Source organism: Typopeltis vanoorti, chromosome 2 (assembly GCF_054136105.1).
Source record: "Typopeltis vanoorti isolate ZY-2024b chromosome 2, IOZ_Tvanoo_1.0, whole genome shotgun sequence".
Classification (NCBI taxonomy): Eukaryota; Metazoa; Arthropoda; class Arachnida; order Uropygi; family Thelyphonidae; genus Typopeltis; species Typopeltis vanoorti.
The window spans coordinates 104,285,879-104,306,975 of NC_143550.1; the positions used below are offsets into that span (position 1 = coordinate 104,285,879).

Consider the following 21,097-nt stretch of genomic DNA (forward strand, 5'->3'; position numbering starts at 1 on the left):
TAGCTGTTCGTGGTCTTTCTGAACGTTGCTTATGGACATTTTGAACAGTTCCATCTTCTATAGATTTATCTCTAATTCGAGTGATAGTAAGTCTCGTAGGTGAATCTCGTTGAAATTCTCTTCTAAATTGTCTTTGCACTTCCACTACGTTTTCATACTTCCAGTAGAATTTTAGGATAAATTTTCTATTAGTCTGGTTTCAGCCATTATTTCAAATCAATTAAACTTGCAAAATAATGAAAATTAAGTGAGTTATCAGCTGTTGAAGTGTGTATACATATTTTTAAGACACCCTGTGTATATATATATATATAATAAAATACATTTTATATAAATAAATAAATACATATATGAGCGTTATTTTGTCCTACTGTCCTTCCTGTCAATTCTATTGTCTTGCATAGTATTTTAAATATGGTGTGGGATATGAAGATTGCCTTTACTATTTAATCCATTTCTTACTCGAAAATTGTTACTTTATATTTGTTTATTATTAAAACTTTCTTTTTTTTTTATATGAATTTATATTTTTGTTTCAATCATGAATAAAACGAATTCTATATAGAATTCGTTTTATTACAATATAGAAATACAGATTTGTATTTCTAAAATGTTTTCATTTTGCTGATGGGACAACCTTTTTTCTCGCTTCATCACAAAATAAAAATCATTTTATGCATTTAAAAAATGAGAATACAATTCTAAAATTATTTTCGAATTTACCGGCATTTAAGGATAATATCGGCTAAACTGAGCTCCAGCATATTCTTTATGTAGAGAGTTTTTCCGTAAACTATTTGTATAGTTAGAGGTCTCAGAAAAGCTTCCCCCCCCCCCTTAAAAAAACTCCGTTCTTTGAATTGGCTTGTAAATAAGATAGAAGATGCTACCGTTTACGTCATTCGGAACCTAGAGAGTGATGTAAATTCCCCTTTCTACGCTGCTAGATCAACGAATAGCCCACTTCACCCCAAAATCGAAATATCATTTTGCAGAGAAATGCCAGCAATACTTCTTTCTGCTTCCCTTGACAGGAATTTCCACAAGTGGAGATCTAGAAGGGATTTGTTATCTTCAGATGAACAAAATCCCTTTGTGAGGTTAGTTCTCTTGGGGGTGGAGTATATTGGGAAAAATCACAGTTCAGGGACGTTTGAAAAGCAATTCTGAAGACTACGGGGAGGAGTGAGGATGCAGGGATGCAGTAGAAAGGGGGAGGGAAAGAATATCGATGACCTAGAGGGACAAACATCACATTTTCAAGCTGAGTGACATCCCCGAAGGAAAAAAAAAATGTGTCTCCGGCGACCAAGCCTACAGACCTGTCCGCAGAATACGGCATTTTTCCATTCACCTTAATGCATTCCGAGTCCGGTTGAGCTTACGCTACCTCGCCACAGACGGCCCACAATTTCGCAGAGTTCCGCGCACGCAAATCCTACCATGTGTATGAATTGTGGGCATTCGAAATCGTTTTTCCCCTCTCCTTCGCGTAGTTTGCATTCCAGTCTATTGGATGCTTCACGGAAGTCTGCAAAAATAATTCATATGTACGTGCGTGCGTGTGTGTGTGTGAGCGAGCGGGCGGCCACAAGAATTAATGTGCCTATTAGAGACCAGAAATTCACGCGGCCACTTTATTTGTGTGCCCAGATAATAAGCAGACTCCACCGCTGGACACATATTCATACTCTTTCGCCACCCGTAATCTCTTCGTATTTAGAAGGGGGTGGGGGGAGAAACTTAAGCAGCTTGTCGTAGAGTGGGAGAGAGAGACTAGTGCATCAAAGGCTTGCCATGCGGTCTGATTCCTCCCGACATGTTGTCATTAATGGACAACTTCGACGCGGTTCTGTAGTCATCATTAAGTTGGGATTTGCGGAAGGCAGATTGGAACGAGAGAAGAAGGCAAAATTTTTCCAGCTTTAAGACATTTTGCCTTCTAGGAAGACTTATTTCGAAGCAAGCAGGAATTAATATGCGAACAGACAATGCCAAAGAACAGTGGGAGGTTCATTATCGGGGTATTCTGCCTCGAGGGGACGGAGAAGGTAAAGGGGGGGGGACAAGGAATGTAATGTGTAATATGCTTCCTCATTGAGTTTCATTGTGTTCGTAAGGAACAATTACGGAACTGCTTTGCCATCAATGTTAGACGGAGCGGCTTGAAAATCGATGCGTGATGCTTTCGTTTTCCATCTGCGACAGTCGCGCAAATTAAAAAATAATAACGATTATCACGTGACTTGACGAAATTACCAAGTAATGTGATTACCTGAAGTCAGTTGGCACTCCATTACTGACGCTTCGATCTGTTTCGCAACGCTAACAGATGACAACGTTTTAAAGAAATTCACTTTAGGATAGATTTCTAACAGAGAGCGAAAGAGAAAACATATTCTGCAACAATGGAGTAACACCGTACAACAATAAATCACTGCATAAATAGAGCAAGCAACAACCAACGCCCTATGCAACAATGAAAGACCGTTGGCCAATAATGAAACAAACATGAAACACGGTTTGCCAGTAACAAAACAAACAGCGAAACACAGTTGGCTAATAGCAAAAGCAATAATAGGAAATTGTAATAGCAGAATATATCATAAGACAATGGGAGTTAGAGAGCATACTATGCAACAGTAAAATAATATAGTAATAGAATCCGGTGTACAACAAAGGAACAATAACAATAGGGTTCGTTATACAACAACAGAACAATAACAGAGTTATTGTTCTTCTGAATCATATATTAAAATTACAGAACACGAAATAGTAGGCTCCAGAACCATTACACAACAACCAGTATTCTATTCAAGCCAACTGGGTCTTGCAAACGGAATTATTAGGTGACAACTAAGGCATTTATATATTATGTCTATTAATTGTTTGTATTCTCCTAACCTAGACTATTATCGAATCAAGACCTTCCAACTAAAGAGTGGCATCTCTAAAATGTAATTCATTAGACAACAACAGAACTTAAACAATAAGCAACGATAGATTATATTATATACTGTATTATAACACGTAGCGCGCTAAGCAAGAAAAAGAACATTATAACAATAGAAGACACGTTGCGACAATAATAGAACAGACATTTTGACTACCAACACTTTCAAATTTAGAACATTTTTTTAAATACTGAAGTATACAATAACCGAACAACAACACTGCATACGTCAAAACTGCATACGTCAGTATGTTATTGACAGAAGAACGCGATGATCACTGCATCTGTCTCTCTTTATCTTTGCATTCTCATCCGTCTGTCGATATATGTAGGTACCAATTGCCGTGACGTTCAAAGCAACACGTGTTTATTATTTAGATAAATGCACCAATTTGAGTATCCACCAATGGATCTCAGATTATTTAAAATGCAAATGCAGGTCGGGAGAAAGCACGCTTGGCATGTGTAATCGATAGGGTCGGTATGTGCGTGTGTGTATGCTCACCCTGCCAAGAGATGTACGGCTACCAAGTTATGACACATTCATGGGTGCGAAAAAAAAAAAAAAAAAAAAAAAAAAAAAAAAAAAAAAAAAACCTCGCGACAAATCATAAACCCGGAGGTGCTCCCGAACTTCTCTTCTCCGCAACAATCTTTGTGGTTTACTTAAATTATTCATTCCAAGTAAATAAACGCTTACCACAGAGACTTGAGTGTCCGTGAATACAGAAATCCCTTCTCTGTTTTAACAAGAAGTAAAACTAATTACGCTTTTTTCTGTCGGCCACCAGGGAGGGAAACGGTCTGCAACATTAAAATTCTAGTGGTAGTTACGGAGCCGGTCACAAGACGAGAAAGCGCCGAGGACCTTTTTTAAAATATATATGTGTGTATGTATATTAATTAGTGCATTTCAAGATACGTCATCAAATGAGCATGCTGTTCTCTACTAAAGAGAATAATTAATGTGGAGATGTGCTCAGCAGAGAGTCAAGGACTTGTTATAATCGTTGAGCACTGATGGACGAAGCTTATGCAGACAAAAGCAGTAGCACATCTACTGTTAGCAACATCAGGCAACGAGTGAGAGAAAGGAACAATCTCTCTCTCTCTCGGACTACCACAACGCAGTAGATGGAACGTGAAAAAAATCTCACCACGTGTTTCTGAGACAGCTATTGCCTTTATGAACAATTTCTCTTGATTATCTGGCGTCGTCTCTTCCAGTCAGCTTGGGTTTCGGCATTCACGGAACCAGGCGGCCAAATCTTCTCCATGCGTTCATCCGTGTGACGAAAACAGTCCGTTGCCACTTGTGTGGTAGTGTGAGTTACACCCTCCATTAACGAATGATAACACGCAGACTTCCACTGCGGAGAGTTTTGTTCAAACACCACACTAATATTATCCTTATGGTGAAAGTTGCATGGAAACATTTCTTTGGTCTTCTGTGATATCGCAAGTCACAACACATCATCGAGCAGCCGTGGTTTCAATCAACACATCTTCGTAGAAGGGAAGGTCGAAAGCAGTGTTTCAGTTATGAGACTATAAATGAGTCGAAAGTATTGTCAGCCTATTGTTTTATAGCAGCAGTAGCAAGTTCTAATTGGAAAATCACCAGAAAATAAAGGAAAGTATAACAGAAGATAGGAAGAAAGAAAGAGATGAAAATATAAAGAGAAATACAGTAAGTAAAACGAAATGGAAACAATAAGAGAAAAAAGAATAAGAATGATGATAAATAAATATCAGTTATAAATAAAATAAATAAATATAAGAAAGGAAAAAGTAGGAAGAAATTAAAAGAAAACGAAAGAGATAAATTGGAGAATGAATTGTATAAAAGAAAAAGAGAGAGAGAGAGAGAGAGAAAATAAGAACTAGACAGAGAGTGAACGAATACGTGAACTTCTTGTACTTAATCGAACTGGTCGATTAGGAAGACCCGAAAATGAAATTAAGACACAATAGAACGTACGAAGGAATGAAATGAATGTTGCAGCTGGGTTTTGTCAGTCGTCGTCGTGGAAAAGTGAGAATGACGGACTTGAATGATTTGTGTTTGTAGTCACAGGACTGCACTGACTGAAATGATGGTCCCAAACTAACCTTCAGATACGTTTATCGCATCCCAATCTAATGGGCTCTCTCTCTCTCTCTCTCTCTCTCTGTGATGGATTTGCTTTTATGGCTGTTTCACTGAGCAGTTGTGCTTGAGTGAGACAAATTCTCCTATCAGTAATTCTTCAAAAGGCCTGCCAACGTCTTCCTAACGATACTGTATACAGCAAAAGGGTCATTATCATGTTTAACTTACCTTTCCAAAGCGGGTCCAGAAATTTAATGATTTATTCCATTCAATTCATTAAACTCCTATAGAGAAGGGATGTTAATTAGCAAAATATCGCAAGATTATTGATCTCTAAGTCATGCTTAAGGATCTTTAAAACAGATCAGTAGACACCGTCGAAAAGGAAATTAGTCTCAATTTGGTTTTCATTAGAGGCTCTTGTCGAACTTGCATTCCTACAATGTATGCAACAAAAAGACTCGTCCACTACAGTTCCAGTTCACGACCTTCGCAATTCAATGATTATGATAGTATTAGAAATACATAGAACACACACACACACACACACACACACACACACACCAAAAGGCAGTTACGTATATGCATAATTGTTGATTTTTTTTTTCTATTTTTATTTCAGTTTACTAATCCTAATAATTTTTTTTCGTTTTTTTAATGTAATGACCAAGATTGTAATATGATCGTTATATCAGTAAAAATTTCAATAGTTTTGGATTAAAAATATTGCAAGACGCATCTTGCTCTGATGCGATCTAGAGCCAGACAGAGATTTGTCTGGCCAGCAAACTATGGGATTAATATGTGATGACGTCTGCAGACAGATTTCATGCAGGTATTATTGGGTTGTTACGATTTCTTTTGTTTCTTATTATTACTTCGTGAGCTCCAATATATATTAGTGAGAGAAACAGACAGAGAAATAATTACAAACAGACGGAAAACCTAAGGTACAACGAAAATTCAGCCAGACGAAGAGGAATAAAGTAAAGAACACGTTTGAATACCAGCAACATTCCCGTAAATGCATCCGAAGATGGCATTCCTCGCTGGAAGACGTTTCCTGCAATAAATATCTGGTTTACGGTACTCATTCAATGAAAAGCCTCTTCGATGGGTGATAAATGACTTTGGTGCGCACAGTGGAAAAGTATCTGGCACGATTCATCTGTGCACTTCTCGTTAGATTTGGGAAACGAGGGGAGCACTCGCAGTCTACAATTTCACACTTACCACTCACCTTTACCCTGCCGTAGACGATCCGCACGTGTACCTTTCTCATGCGGAGGCCACTTAAGCACGTTTATCAACTATAAATCTCCGTAATGTTTCCTTGAACATTGCACATTACGGATCTCTTTCACTTACATCTATATTTATCCATCTGTTCTGTTTATCTTTGTATATTTGTTCGATTATCTGTGTTTATCAATTTAATATTATTACTTCATTATTTATCAAAGAATAATTCAAAAGATATCGCAGAAAATAATCTCAGTTTTTCGATGGATTCAAAAATAGATATATATTATGTTTCATTATTTAAATGATGCATCAAAGTAACAAAACATTTAGTTTCTGAATAACGGAAGTAGAAAGAGTGCGTTTAAACTGTTAAAGAAAATTATTTTAGCTCAAAAGCGATGTATTTTGAGATCCTTGAGTTAAGCTAGTTATATGTAAAACAATGCTGGATATAGCTATACATTTAGCTGTGTAAATATTAAATAAGACAAATATAGCTATTATAAAAAATAAAATCTTTATTATATTTAATTTAAGAAAAATAAGAAAAGCTTTTCAATAAATTAAAAAATTAAATTGTAAAATTCAATAAAGTACAGACACCTTTTTTAAAAAAAAATTAATGTTTTATTAAAATAAACAAGAAAATTATTTCTATAATTAGTTTTGATTATGCAAGTTTAATAAAACATATAATATAATAAAATATGGAAAGAAATATTTTAATATATTCATAAACTTAAAATAAAAGAATAATTTTAAAATATAAGTTTTAATTTATAAAATTTCTTAAATTGTTAGATGTAGTTGAAGACTGGATGTTGATTGTTCTGTAGTTTGCCTTACTCGGTAGAAATAAACAATTTCTTGATGGTTCCCAACTTCCATCAGTCTCTTAAATAGAATTTTATGTTGTCGCCATTGCAAACACTAATCAAACACAGACTGTAGTTAGGACAGAAATCAATGCAGAAGATAATGGGTTAAACTTAATTGCTTTAGTCTTAACGTCATGTACAATTAAAAGAGTTATGAGTTGCGAATTAAATGTTTAAAATTACCAGAAATTTCTTTTCCTCGTAGGTATTCCAAATGTTTTCAGTGACACAGTTTTTTTTTTTTTTTTCACAAGTCAGTTAAAAAGTTCGACGATTTCCCAGTCGTGTTTGGCATCTTGCCAACTCTTCCCCTCTCTCTAGAAAGCTTTAAAATCCATTTGTTATACTTCATATGGACTGTACATAATCTTTGGAGTGAAGTGAGAGCCTCGAAGAGACGGATATTTTATCACAAAGACCTTTGGATGAAGGGGGGGGGGGTGCGATCATTTGATCGACAAGAATGCAGTTTATATCATATCTAGGTAGCTTAGGCAACTCTAACCTCATCTGCCTACTTCTGGAATCCCCCCACAGACATACAACAGTCCAATTTCTTGTGTGTCTATGACAGGAGGATTCCGTGAGTGTAAATAAAGCCATCTTTCAGGATGAAGGAAACAGGATTGAAACCATCGGATCTTCGAGAACCTTTCTTTCAAGAAGCGAATATGTTTACAAGTCAAAACCAAGATTTACATTTTATTTAAGATTTAATTTGAAATCGATTCACATAATAATAGACGATTATTTGGCTGATTCTATTACGAAAATCGCAGTCAAACAGCAATCACGGTGCTTTTATCACGTGATCTGTACCTGAAAGCAAGCCATTTCCTACAGGGCCAAGGCTTACAGCTGTGCTAATAATGACCCTCGACTATTGTTTGTAAGAAAAAGAGAGCCAACACAGCACAATTTAGTTCCTAATGGACCGATTCCCTCAGATGTACGGTAACCGGGCCTGCACTTTCAAGGTACTAAGAATGTGCTTCATATTTCTTAAATTTCCTTAGTTGCGACAACCAGCCGACTTGGCAGCTTTCATAATGACTCGACGTCTGTCTCAGCTTGCTAGCAAAGGTGTTTAATGATTATAGAGAGGAGACGTTTGCAGTGTGGAAAGGATTTCTTAAGTTGATACAAAATTTATTAATACAGAAACTCTCTCTCTTTTCACAAGCAGAATTAAAATATGCGTAAGTAACATAACCTTAAAAACAAAAAACAATAAAAATTACAATATTAAGAATATTCTGCGCGTATTGTTTTTTTTTTTAAAAAGGCTTAATAATAGAAATCCCAACCAAAAAACTCAGAATTCCAAATACAAACTTTCGAGTGAATTAATGTTAAAATTACCACACAGAATAAGAAAGATGATTCTTGTCCACGACATAACTCAAAAATTAACATTACCTTGGGTTGGAATACCTAAGAATGATTCAACAATTCCATGGGTTTGAGAATACCAGTGAAAAATTCCGCCTTCTCAATATTTTGACAGCATAAATATACTTTCTACATAAATATAATATGAGACTATCACCCTCCCACCTATTTTTCTTTTTGATTAATACAAGGCAATTAAATTTTTTGTTCCGCGAGCATATTTCTGCACGCGAACATATGTCCTAAATTTGTCCACCTGAAGCATTTACAAATGCCAAAATTGGTACACGCTCCACAGGTTCTCCTTGGATCATGAATAGAATAATAATATAAAAATAAATTAATTATCACGTCAGATATACGATATCGAGACCATTAAGAAATAATACCTACACGAGTCAGTGACATTTAAACTGTGTTAGCAACATTTTAATATGAGTAACTATTAAAATTGCGTTTTTCTAGATCCTGAATGGAGAACCTATAGAACAAGTAAAACAGTTCAGCTATTTAGGCAAAATATCTCGTGAAGATGGCAAATTAAATATGGAAACAGACAACATAATTAATAAACCTGATATGGCAGGAAGTCAACTGAATAAAATTTTTATGGAATAAGAGGGGAATTAGTCAAAACACTAAATTAGCTGTATACAAGACAGTGTTCAAACCAGTTTTAACTTATGGATCTGAGAGCTGGGTCGGAAGTAAAACACTTGACTAAAGACTAGAGACCACAGATATGAGAGTCCTGAGAAAGATTAGGGGCGTGAACAGATGGAATCAATGGCAACATCAGATTAAAAACGAGAATATTAGGAAATAACTTGACATTGTTAGCATTCAAGAAGGTGTTAGCAAAGCTAATCTCAGGTGGTATGATTAATTAAACAGAATGGGAGAGGAAAGATTAGCAAAACGTGTTCTCTGCGATGTTGGTAGGAAAAAGACCCAGAGGATGACCTAGATAAATGTTAATGTTAGAATTAGAATCGTTAGAATTAGATTTTTTAAAATTATAATGTTGGAGTCTTTACAGATAACAATTATGTTGGAGGGAAACTGTTGATTGGAAATTATTAATTGATGTAAGTTTTTCACGTAGTACTATCATAATATCCTGTACACTCCCTGAGGGTACATATTAGGAATTTTATGATAATGACAAGTGTCGCTGTGATCTATAAGGAAGATAGTGTCTGTCTACGGAACTTCTTCTTGTGTATTATTTAGACATGAATTCACAATGAAGTATTTTTCAACACAACTGCTACTCTTCAGCGTGATAGATAGAATCACAATGCGATGTTTTGATCAGAATAAAGAAATAAAATCTGATTATAAATTGAATTCGACTATTGGAAGCGATCTATTTGGTATATTTGATATATCGAAGCAACTATAAACAAGTTCGGAGATGTAGTTGAAAAGTCAAACTGCAGCACGTTCGTGATGTTAAGAATATTATTTATTAAACAAAAGGCGAGATTTGTAGAAATTTAGTTTAATGGGTGCGATTAGCATCTTTAGGAAGCGATTGAAATCGCTAGTTGAAAAGCATGCCTTGCAGTGGATTGGGAAACAAAACCACTCGCAATACATCTCGACTAGCAGACATTCTGAGACTAATCTATTTTTTTACTAATTTCTCCGGGGGTAGGAAGATTGGCCTGTAGTTTTTGAGATCATTTTTACATCCTTTTTTATATATTGGCATTACCACAGCTTTCTTAAATTCTGTTACCGCTCTCCCAACCAACAGGCTGCAGGTTCGAATTCCAACTCTGGGCATTCAGGTTTGTGACTGTTTGGACAGTAGATGATTTTTATTACCCGATGTGAGGCAACCACTTCATGAGTGATTAAGGTAGTGAACAATGTATTTTTGGTATTCATATAAAGTGACATTTAACATTATCATTATTAACAACATCATCATCACACCACAACAATAAGAATAAATTCTGTGCACAGTTTTTATTCATTTTTTAAAATGTTACGTTTATCAAAATCAGTTCATCCGTTCTTGAATTTTTTCTTACCCACGAAGAAAGACAGATATGACAAAGTTTATTTACTTACAACGCATCTAAAAGCGTTATTTAAATAGCTGCTAAGTTGATAGTTGTGAAACTATGATATGTTGACTATTGTTTTAAATCACACCCTTTTTAAGACCAGAACAATAATCAATAGTGCAGACCATGGTGAATGATTTCGGCTTAGTTGTCCAAGTAGATTGCATTTCTGCTTTGCATCAACATGATGTGGGTTCGATTCAATGAATGAGCTATAACCAGTTAGCTCATTCACCTCTGATACTGAACTTACAATAGGTTTATAACCTTTCACGAGTCAGATACACATAAAAAAATTCAACCAACGTAGCTGAACATTTACTCTGAAAGATATCATATTTCAACTACCGTATTTGTAGTAGTCAAAATATGATATTCTGACTACTGAAATTATAAAATTTAGATAATATCATATTAAGACCAGAATGACATTGCAAGTAAGAACAGTATGCATAGCTAAAAAAAAGGCATAAAAATAAATTCATTCTATTTAATATGTAAAAGGAATTCTCGCATCTCTTTTCACTAGAGAGCATTAAAATCGAGTAATCCTATAATTAAAAATGGTGTATGAACCGATCTGTGTGTAATTTGCATTAGTCATGAGCGTTAGCTCTGCCAAAGACAAAAACCAGTGTTCTTTCCTAATTTATTAGCGCAAATTTCGTACGGACCTTTGCACACTTTCACGCACGAGACACAGACGGTAGTAAAATGCTATCCTCGTTGATATCCCCCCCTTTATAACTAATGGTAAAGTCCCCACGGAATATTAATAAAACAATTACCAGTAATTAGTCAATATCCCAAGGAAAAAAAATTGAATTAACTTCATACGTCTAAAGAGTTTTTTTTTTTTCTTTTTCCTATCGAGGGAAGAATTGCTTTTGTATTAGACAGATGAGGACGCCAGTGTAATTATCGCTGATAGAATTTTCCACTTAGATTAGAGGGAGAAGAGGATCGGAAAGTATTCTTTTCGACACCCTGACGACACGGCATCATTATTAGTAGTAGGCAAAATAAAGCATATTGCCGCAAATGTCAAACTCTTTACCTCGTTTTTTATTGACCTTCTAGTAAAGAAAAAAAAAACACGAGAGTGATTTTATCTTCTGTCCAAAGATGGCTCTGATTAGCGTTGTTTAATGTATTGTTTCGCGATCCTGAACGGGCGCACATCTCGACGGAGTATATGTAATCATATTTGCCACTTCCGAAAGTAGCGATTAAACCAACTCCGTAAGCTTATCGATCTGCAGTATCCCTCATGACAAAAGGGCACATCTGTTTGTGACGTGTTTTAAGTCCTTTGTGATAATATTTTTTTTATCGGCTATGATAAACGGACCGACTTTCAGGCCAAAAACTGGCAAAGAAACAAAACTGACGAATTCCTGCATTCTAAAAATTATTTCCCACAATGCACTGTTTGTATAAAGCTGCGTCAGCGTTTTGCTCACACTAAATTTTCTCCCCTTCTTTCCCTCCTCTGCAGTGGCTATTTTATTATAGTGCTAAATAATGCCCTGATTTGAATCTTGTCACTTACAGAACACTGAGATACGTCCTTTGGGTAGGCGAGAGAGTTCGGTGGGTGGAATTTAATAAACACAGTAAGCTTTTCACTCACTCGTATTGTTAGTGTTTATTGACTTTTTTTTGTTTTTGTCTTTCTCCTTCGCAGAGTTCAAGGTTAGCGGGATTTTTATTGTTTTTTTTTAACCAATACACTAGACCAACAGAACTATTCCCTGTAAAAGCCGCTTTGCCACAATACACCGGTACGTATTGATATGTTTGATTTTATTTAATGAATGCATCCATTTATTTAGGTGGTCACAACGATGTTGGACTTAATTTTTTAACCAAACAAAGAAAGAAATTCAAATCTTTCTATTTGTTCAATCTCTATTTTACATTGTTTGTGTGTTTCTTTTTATTTTTCTTCTTCTCTCCACTTACCTTCATTTCTTGTATTTTCTATTTCTTATCTGTTTACCTTTTCTCTCCTAAATTTATTGTTTTCAACTTTTCTTCCTTTCCAGTGATATTATCCTAGTTATTAATTTCCACTAAATTTACCCTGCTTTTTCTTTCCACTTTCTTTCTATCGTATGCAGCATTTCTCATCAATCCTTTCTTTGCCGCCCGATCTTTTTTTTTCGTGGATGTCTTTACTTACCACATTTCTCCTATTTTTCTTTTCCCTCTCTCTCTCTCTCTCTCTCTCTCTCTCTCTCTCTCTCTCTCTCTCTCTCTCTCTCTCTCTCTCATATAACGGGGCCGTTTTTGATACGAAGTCGTCACAGTACGATACTGTGAGATCGTTTACGGCTTTCAAAACAACACTAAAAAAGCCCGCGTGATGGCGTTGCCCATAAAGTCTCTCACCGTCGGTGCGATGTTCCATCCTTACTACACGCCAGCTATCGTTTTTCTGATAAAGCAATCGTGATTGCTCGACCGCAAAGAGAACCTTGGCAACCTGGACTACATTCAAATTTATTCTGGCCAATCGATGCATTACCTCCCTCTTGAGGAATAACAACTCCATCATGGAGATAGTCAGTAAATTGATGCCCTTTCCCATCTTTCTATTCTTTACTTCTTACAGTATAGTGTCAGCAAAGGACCACTTCTTCTCAAAAGGACCGATTGCTTTTCCTTGTAAAGACTTTTCCATATTAGCTGAAGGTTTTTTTCTTTTCTACGACTCCAAATAAGTATCTAAAATAGTGAGAAAATGAAAAGAAAAAAAAAAAACAGTGAGATAGCGATAAATATCCTGTCACATGGAAGGATAACTAAAACTAAGTAGTGAACAAAGATAAAGAATTGTTGTTTTTGCAAACGTCACTCAAATCTGAAGTTTATAGATGTTTTTAATACATATTTACTGGACTTTATTCTTTGTGAAATTCATAACTCACAACTATGCTGTTTAACACACGCGCAGAACTCTTCATTCTCTCGCTACGTCATGGCACGTGACTCGTTCAACTTACTAATTGTTGTCATACTGGACGCCATTTTTAATGGATGCACGCTAACAATCCGTCATGGTTGACTTATTGTTACTCGTTAGCTAAATTCAGTTGATTCCTGGAATCGATTAGAACGTCAATCAATATCAAAAACAATAACAGCGCCATCTATACAACTCCATTTAAATTACTACTTTCAACTTGTGTCTGCTATCTTAATGGAATGAAAATAGAGGCTTCATTTTTTGTTTTTTTAAAAAAAGAAAAGTATGAAATAAGAAAAGTCATTCAGAACCCACGAAAAAAAATGGTCCAAAGTTAACACACGACACATAACCGAAGTTGCTGGAGTTGACACTTTAAAAGTGACAGACAGGGAACTGTTTTAGTAACATACATTCGCTTTCCACAGAGAATTAAGTAAATTGCCGCCCCAGCTGCCCATCATCGACAAAGAGCGAAAAAATTAAAATCTGTTCATTTTTCGAATACATTCAAACTCCTGAGCGCATTAAACATTCTCTCTTTCCAAAAACATAAGATGAGCAAACGTTAATTACAAATCCTGCCAGAACCACATGGCAAGCTCCGTGATACCATTATATAAGCACCATCAGATGACGCAACTCTCTCTCTCTTTCTCTCTCTTTTAATCAAGCTGAATTTGGAACTAACAAATTCCCAATACAACAAGGACTGCTTAGCTGTAATTCTATTAATTTTGCGTTCTTCAGTTCAAAGATCTATATGTTTTCATACTTTCGTTTGCTGCGTTTATTATGTTTAATCTTTAATATGATCGTGGGATGAAAAGATAAACTGATTATTCATTTTATTAATTATTGAATGTGAATTACCCAATCTCCTTTTCCTAGTCGCTTGAATATCTTTTTTTTTATCAACCTCCTTTTTTATATTATCATTTTTGTTTATCTTCGAACAAAAGAGATCATCTGAACTCACGTTGTTATTATCTACTCTATTTCAATGTTGCTTTGTTCTATTAATTGTTCTCGCTAAGTTCGTTTCATAACGACTCATATTATTGGCTTGTTTCACGTGATCTATTCATTAAATCTAAAACTAGTGAAGTTTTTAGATTTAACGAAGAGGCAGCTAAGAACTTGATTCGAGTATATTGTGCCTATCATCTACTTTTATATGTATATTTAATGGCAGGTTTGTATGTTTTGGGAAAGGAACAAATCCGGGTGTTCAAAACACTGGGAATTGGAACCTAGATATTTTCGACATAAGAAAATATGTGGGCCTTCTAAAGTACCCCTATGAACTAGAGAAATTTAGGAAATGAATTAAACCTTTTTTACTTATAGATGCTCAAAGAGAGTCGTCTAGACTTGCAAAAAAGGATACATGAGTTAATTTTTAAACAGAAAAATAGGACGTTAAGCACACGAATAAATATTTACAACTACTAAACCTGACACTTTGTGCACCACCTTTTCAGTGGTTTCTCTATCTTTCATTCATTCTTCTCATTGCCTTGTTAAACGTTCAATTCGATCTTCTAAAATGCATTTGTCGAACTAACAGTTTTTATTACAACCCTTAAAAAACGTAAATAGTTACTGAGAAGACTTGAAGCTATAAAATCCATCACACACATAGACAGTGTAATGTTGGGTTTTCCAATAGTACGAGCACAAGTCGGTTGTTACAAGGAATGCACCCTCCATTTGCCGGTAATCGGTGGAGTTTTTTTTTTTTTCTTCTCGCCCAGTCGTTGGCTCAACTGTGACCAATAGAAAAAAGCTGGTGGTGTCCGCTATAGTCCTCTATTGATCCAAATGGGCAAATGTGAGAGAAGGAAGGAGAAGGGACCTGCAAAAAAATCCCCAATGAATTTCTGGAAGAAGACCTGGTGTGTTCGCAGGTTTTCTCTTCTACATTCGGACTCGAAACTTCATTGCATCACGAAGAAGAATTTATACTGTTTGTCTTGCTTGATTGGCGAGCACGTTTATCGACAGCAAGAAGGCCAAAGTCGCCACCATGCACGCTCGCACGACTAGAAAAACGCACACCTATAAAAAAAAGGACTATCGGATCCACAAAGACAGCAAGCGAGAAGAAAAGAGACGTACGACACTTCACTTTTGGATGAAGAACCAAAAAAATTGACAATTTCATGAGCTTCTGTGTTACAAATAATTTCCTTTTGGCTTTCAGAGATCTTGCATGGCTGCTCTTAATTGCATCAATGCCTAGCGAAGTTTGTCTCGCTTAATTCCCCAAGAAATGTTTCTTACTTTTTTTTGCTTCTACCATCATTAACACTAAGTAATTGTATGATGGGAATCGGAAATTGGGCAGCAACGAAAACAGAAAAAGCTGTTTCGCTAAACATATGTTTTTGCCTTCCAAAATATCACCGTGTGTGTGTGAGAGAGAGAGAGAGAGAGAGAGAGAGAGAGAGAGATTTCCAAATAATCATTTCATTTAAACCAATCACATTAACCGGTAATTAAACATCGACAAATCTATAACATCAAGTAAACTTATGACAAAAATTTTGTCTCTTCCTAAAATAGAACTTAATAAAGAAGTTGACGTAAGATGTTAAATATTTTTCTTGGTATGTATGAAAAATAATAATATTCTATAATAAAATATTAATATAACTAAGCAGTATTTATATAAAGAATGTTATTTATTTATATAAAGAATGTTCAAAAGAGTGTAATGAGAGTGTAATCATTTTGAATGCTTATTTTTGAAGTTATCTGAAATGTTAAATACAATATGCTCTTTGCATTTTCGCAAATAAAAGAGTAACCTTTATTAAAACAGTCCATTGCAAATCACATTATTTCTGTTAATAAAAATCCAAACTTGAGTAGATGGTATTACTAAAATAATGAACTTTCTTCGGTTTTTTTTTTATATAATTGAAAACAACTGTAAATTATACCTATGTAAACTAATAATTTAAATAAATTATGTGATATATGTTTTCAAATATAACTGTCTTTCTATTCAAATAAGAACACAGTCCTTACATAAATTATAAACCACATTATTTCTGCAATAGCAATAAATTAAAGAAAACGAAAATAAATGAAACCAATTATGCAGTCTAACAATGAAATAAACCATAATTTAAGATTCACTAGCATAAATCTCCGATTTTCTTTTTCCCGTCTGCTTGTTCACTTAGAAGGGCTGCTGTGGGCACTGAGATGATGCTGGATGCGAGAGCAGAGCTACCACTTTAATTTCAGCTAGTGATGGAATTAGTCTGTCCGCTGGCATCATATTAAATGCCAATATGTCAGGGCCTCCGAGGGACCGCTAATTGGGTAATGATTGTTTAGGTAATGAATTTTCTTTTGCCGGAACACTAATTGCGTTCAGTTAGCACCTTGTCAGAGGGGATGGGGGAGGGGGAAGGAAGAGAAGACAGACCCATTAGAAATCACTGACGGAGTCAGCAGGTGGCAGCACTAGAGAGGAAAAAAAATTAGGTAATTAGTTGATGTTCTAATTGCCACCCCCCCTCTATGGTTGTAAGTGTCGGGTCAAGACGGTGCTGTAAAAGCAGGTTAACTTAACCATGACACGAGGGCGAACCTCAAAAGTGACGTCATCCGTCCCTCAAAGCATCCCCGCCATTACACCACTGTTACTTTCGCTGTCATCCACAACTCATCTCGAATCGTGGAGGCAGCTGAGGCCGCATGATAGATGGAGTGAGTATGCTAATGATGATGATACTTGCAGTCACGCTAAAAGAAAGGCTGTTGCAGAGAATATCATTACGTTATGCCCTTATTGCTCAGCGCCATCTTGTGCCATAGATTCATTTTTCTTCGTCTTCCTTGAACTGACCTTTTCAAGGGGGGCGGGGGGAGGAGCAGTGAAAATAAGAAGAAAGAAACAGTATCTGAGTGAGCTCAACGTGACGAAAAGGGACTGTTGCATGTCATCTCCCCCCTTAAATACTTATATTAGCTAATAATGAATGTTGCAAGAATGAAAAAAAAAATAATAATTTTAAACGACTTCGCTAAGCCTAAACATCGACTTAATTTACCATTTATAGTCATTACAGCGCCATCTTTCGATTTCCTAATAAACTGTTGCTGTTATTCTAATTATTTTCGTTTAAATATGTGAATTACTTTATCTTAGTAGCAAAGTTCTCTTTTTCTCGAAGCATCTGCAAACATTAAAAATAAAATAAAAACTTCGAAGAGTTATTCTCTTATACGCATTAAATCAATTGAAGTGGGTGACGATAAATTACTTTGTTTATCGTGAACTGATTACCGCCAAGCTAGATTCCTTTTGGAAAAGGTGAAAAATTACTTGGAGCTAAATCAGTATTCCATGTAGCTATCACAGTTCATTTCCCGGATATTAATCATAGGATTGCACGGGCAATGGAATCTGCGTGATGAATTGGAAGGAAAGCTTTCGTCATTCCACTGTAATTTTCAACACCAATATTAGATGTAGACAACTTTTAAGAGACAGACACGCAGAGAGAGAGAGAAACAGAAAGAATACGTAAATTCCTCTTCAGAATAAAAAAAAAAACATTCAAAATATTTAATTGATGATATCCAAGAATCTAGAAATGTAATTTTTGGAAATCAATTCGACCTTGAAGATTTATAAAGATCGAAATATTTTAAATCAAAAATAGTGAATAACGCAACATGAAAATCTGTAAAACGAAAAGTGGTAGTTGTGGCGTCATAACTAGAAAGATAACTGGAAATATTAGTGAGAGAAAGAGAAATTTGAAAACGTCAAAAAACTCTAAACATATTATATTAGTAAAAAAATAAAATAAAATGATTTAGAAAAGAAAGTGGCAAGAAAGAAAGAAATATTTTAACAAAATTAAGGAGTAAAGGAAGCAGAAACAAACTACAGAAAAATATGAAAAGAGAGAAGTACAAAAATATAAAAAAATAACATAGAGAAACATAAGACAAAAAATATAGTATAAAAACAATATTAGAAGGTTTGAACTTATGTAAATTAAAAATCACGCGAAAAGTATAACTAGTATTGCATATAAAATGTAAAATGCAATCATTACTGATATAATTCAAATACATCTCCTTCAAAGGAAACGAGAAAATATCTCATTTAGACAGATAATGTTTCTTTATAAAAATATCAATTTTTATAAAGATAATCACTTTAGAAATACAAAACAAAACTATTTTTCTGTAGCCTGATCACATTATAAACCAGATCTAGCAATACTGTAAGTTGAGCCAAAACATACTCTAAATAAACAGATAGACAGAAAATGAAATCGCATTCAAGAATGATGAATCGAATTCTTACGATAGAAAGATTGTTACATAATAAGGATTATATTAAGTATTTCTTAACATTTTTCAAGGACATTATCTGAAAATTATCTTCAACAAACAGAAAATATATGATTCTTAACCGACTATTATCTCAATGAAAAAACAAACAAACTATTATTGAGTCACATCGAAAATATTGTGTCAACTAGACTAAACTGTTTACTTAAGCCTCTAAAACATGTTTTCTTAAAGAGAGCAATGCAAGCCTCATCTCTCCCATAAACGTGTGAACATTCGAAGTACTGTACTTACAAAATAGGCAAATTAATCTCTTCCATAACTAATGTCAAAGGCTAATAAGCGTTGTGAATCTCTCCTTCAGGCTATTGCTGAGTACCAAGAAGTGTCAAGTAAAATGGACGAATCCCGTTGCCACTCGAACAGCAGCGGCAAGCTATTCTTCCCACTTCTTTGTGTATGTGTGTGTGTGAGAGTGTGTGCAGTCTATCAAGCAGTCCGCCAGTGTCAACACGGCCTCACCTACGGGCAGGATTCCATGTTCTCATGATCGCAATCATAATAACGGTATTCACTACGCTGCCATCTCCACGTCACATAGAGTCACGTGATGCGTCCGCACACCCAACGCGTGTTGCTCAGTCAGATCCCCCTCACTGCACGCTATGTGCCAGTCGAGATCGTCTTTGTGAACGGCAAACACATTCGGAGGAGGTTTTGGCGTTACGCCGGAGCGTTCTAGAGCTCCCGAGATGCAGCTGTGGGGCTCGTGCTAGCGGCAGTAGTCGTAGTAGGTAGTAGTAGTAGTAGTAGTAGTAGTGTAGGGAGGGAGGGAGAGAGAGAGAGAGAGAGAGAGAGAGAGAAAGAGACGCGCGCGCTTTTCTTTACGGCGCGCACACGGCAAAGTGTTTCTCGCTCCGCTGGAGTGAGGTACCTGACTAACGGGGGTCGTACAGTGTTAAAAGTTCTCCAATGCTTGCTGGTCCAAACTGTCCCGGGTGGCTTCCATAACCTGAACATTAACTGGGACAAGGTGGCTTTCCTGGATAGATCCGCTGTCTTCCGTAGCTGCCGCTGCCGTCTGATTCCTAGCCAGCGGGCTGCGTTCACTGACTGTAACTACCGGATAAATCCTACCTGAAGGTCTCAGTGATGTCGCAAGATCACCAAGCATGTGAGTCAATCCTGTATATTGCTCTTTGGTTACGTAATACTGTATAGAATTTAGCAGATAATATATTTTCATTATCTGGTTTACAAAAACTGTCAAACACGTTGTAAAATCAAAGTTTTTTAATTCCTCATCAATTGTAGAAAAAAATCACTGAAATCTATACAAAATAGATCATTGTAATTTAGTATGTTTTATGCATTTTATATACAATAATTGATAAATTAAGTTGTTCTGTAATAATTAAAATAAATATCTAATAATTAATATAATTTTAAAATAAATTTAAGTATATATATAGTACCTACCATATTTTATTTTACATAATAAAAGTATTATTAAATTTCTAATGAAAAAGAATATATATATATAACTTTGTAGCGTTTCGTAAGTTGTTTATTAAAATATAAAATATATTTATTAGTATTAATTTCAGTAAAAGTATACACAATTGAAAATTTTCGCTTAGTGCTATTTATTGCAAGCGCTTGTTTTACAAACTATCGTTCAGCAGAAAGCTTATGCTGTAGTTACCTTCGTAACTAAATCAATCAAACTGGCGGATGGATCTCAGTCATCTCCATTTTATTTCATCGTTATAAATCTTCTAAATTTAATTGCAACAATCTCAAGTGAATGTTATGTGCTCTCCAGAACATGTGATTTTCCGTTAAACAACCGAACAAAAATCCAGCCATCATTGTTTAGATATCCTTTTTTAAATCCCCTATTACAGCATCTTTGGTCTCATCGCTATGTTTCTTATCTCTTTAGCCTCTCATAAGTACTTGGGTTTTTCAACTTATTGATTTTTATTTTCCTAATGGTTGATCCCATTGAATACTCGCTTCCTAAGTTTTCGGAAAAACTGACATGAATCGTCAAGGAACCTCTTGTTTGTTTGTTGATTTTTTTTAATCTTTTTTTCAATCAATACTTTGTAATCTGTTAAGAAACAGCTGTTGCCGTAAGCGCCATTGCGCGCTCCA

At 35.4% G+C, this 21,097-nt stretch overlaps 1 protein-coding gene across 3 annotated transcripts in view; it reads left to right on the top strand.

Moving 5' to 3' along the window:
- Positions 1-21,097, top strand: part of LOC150109305 (irregular chiasm C-roughest protein-like) — a 641,937-nt gene that overhangs the window by 109,352 nt on the left and 511,488 nt on the right. Inside the window, exon 1 of one of the 3 annotated variants that reach the window (XM_090407237.1) lies at positions 19,755-20,111. The exons of the other annotated variants lie outside the window; for them this stretch is intronic. The gene's annotated coding sequence lies outside the window, so the exon portion shown is untranslated. Of the gene's footprint in view, positions 1-19,754; positions 20,112-21,097 lie in introns of those variants that run through there. 3 annotated transcript variants of the gene reach the window in all.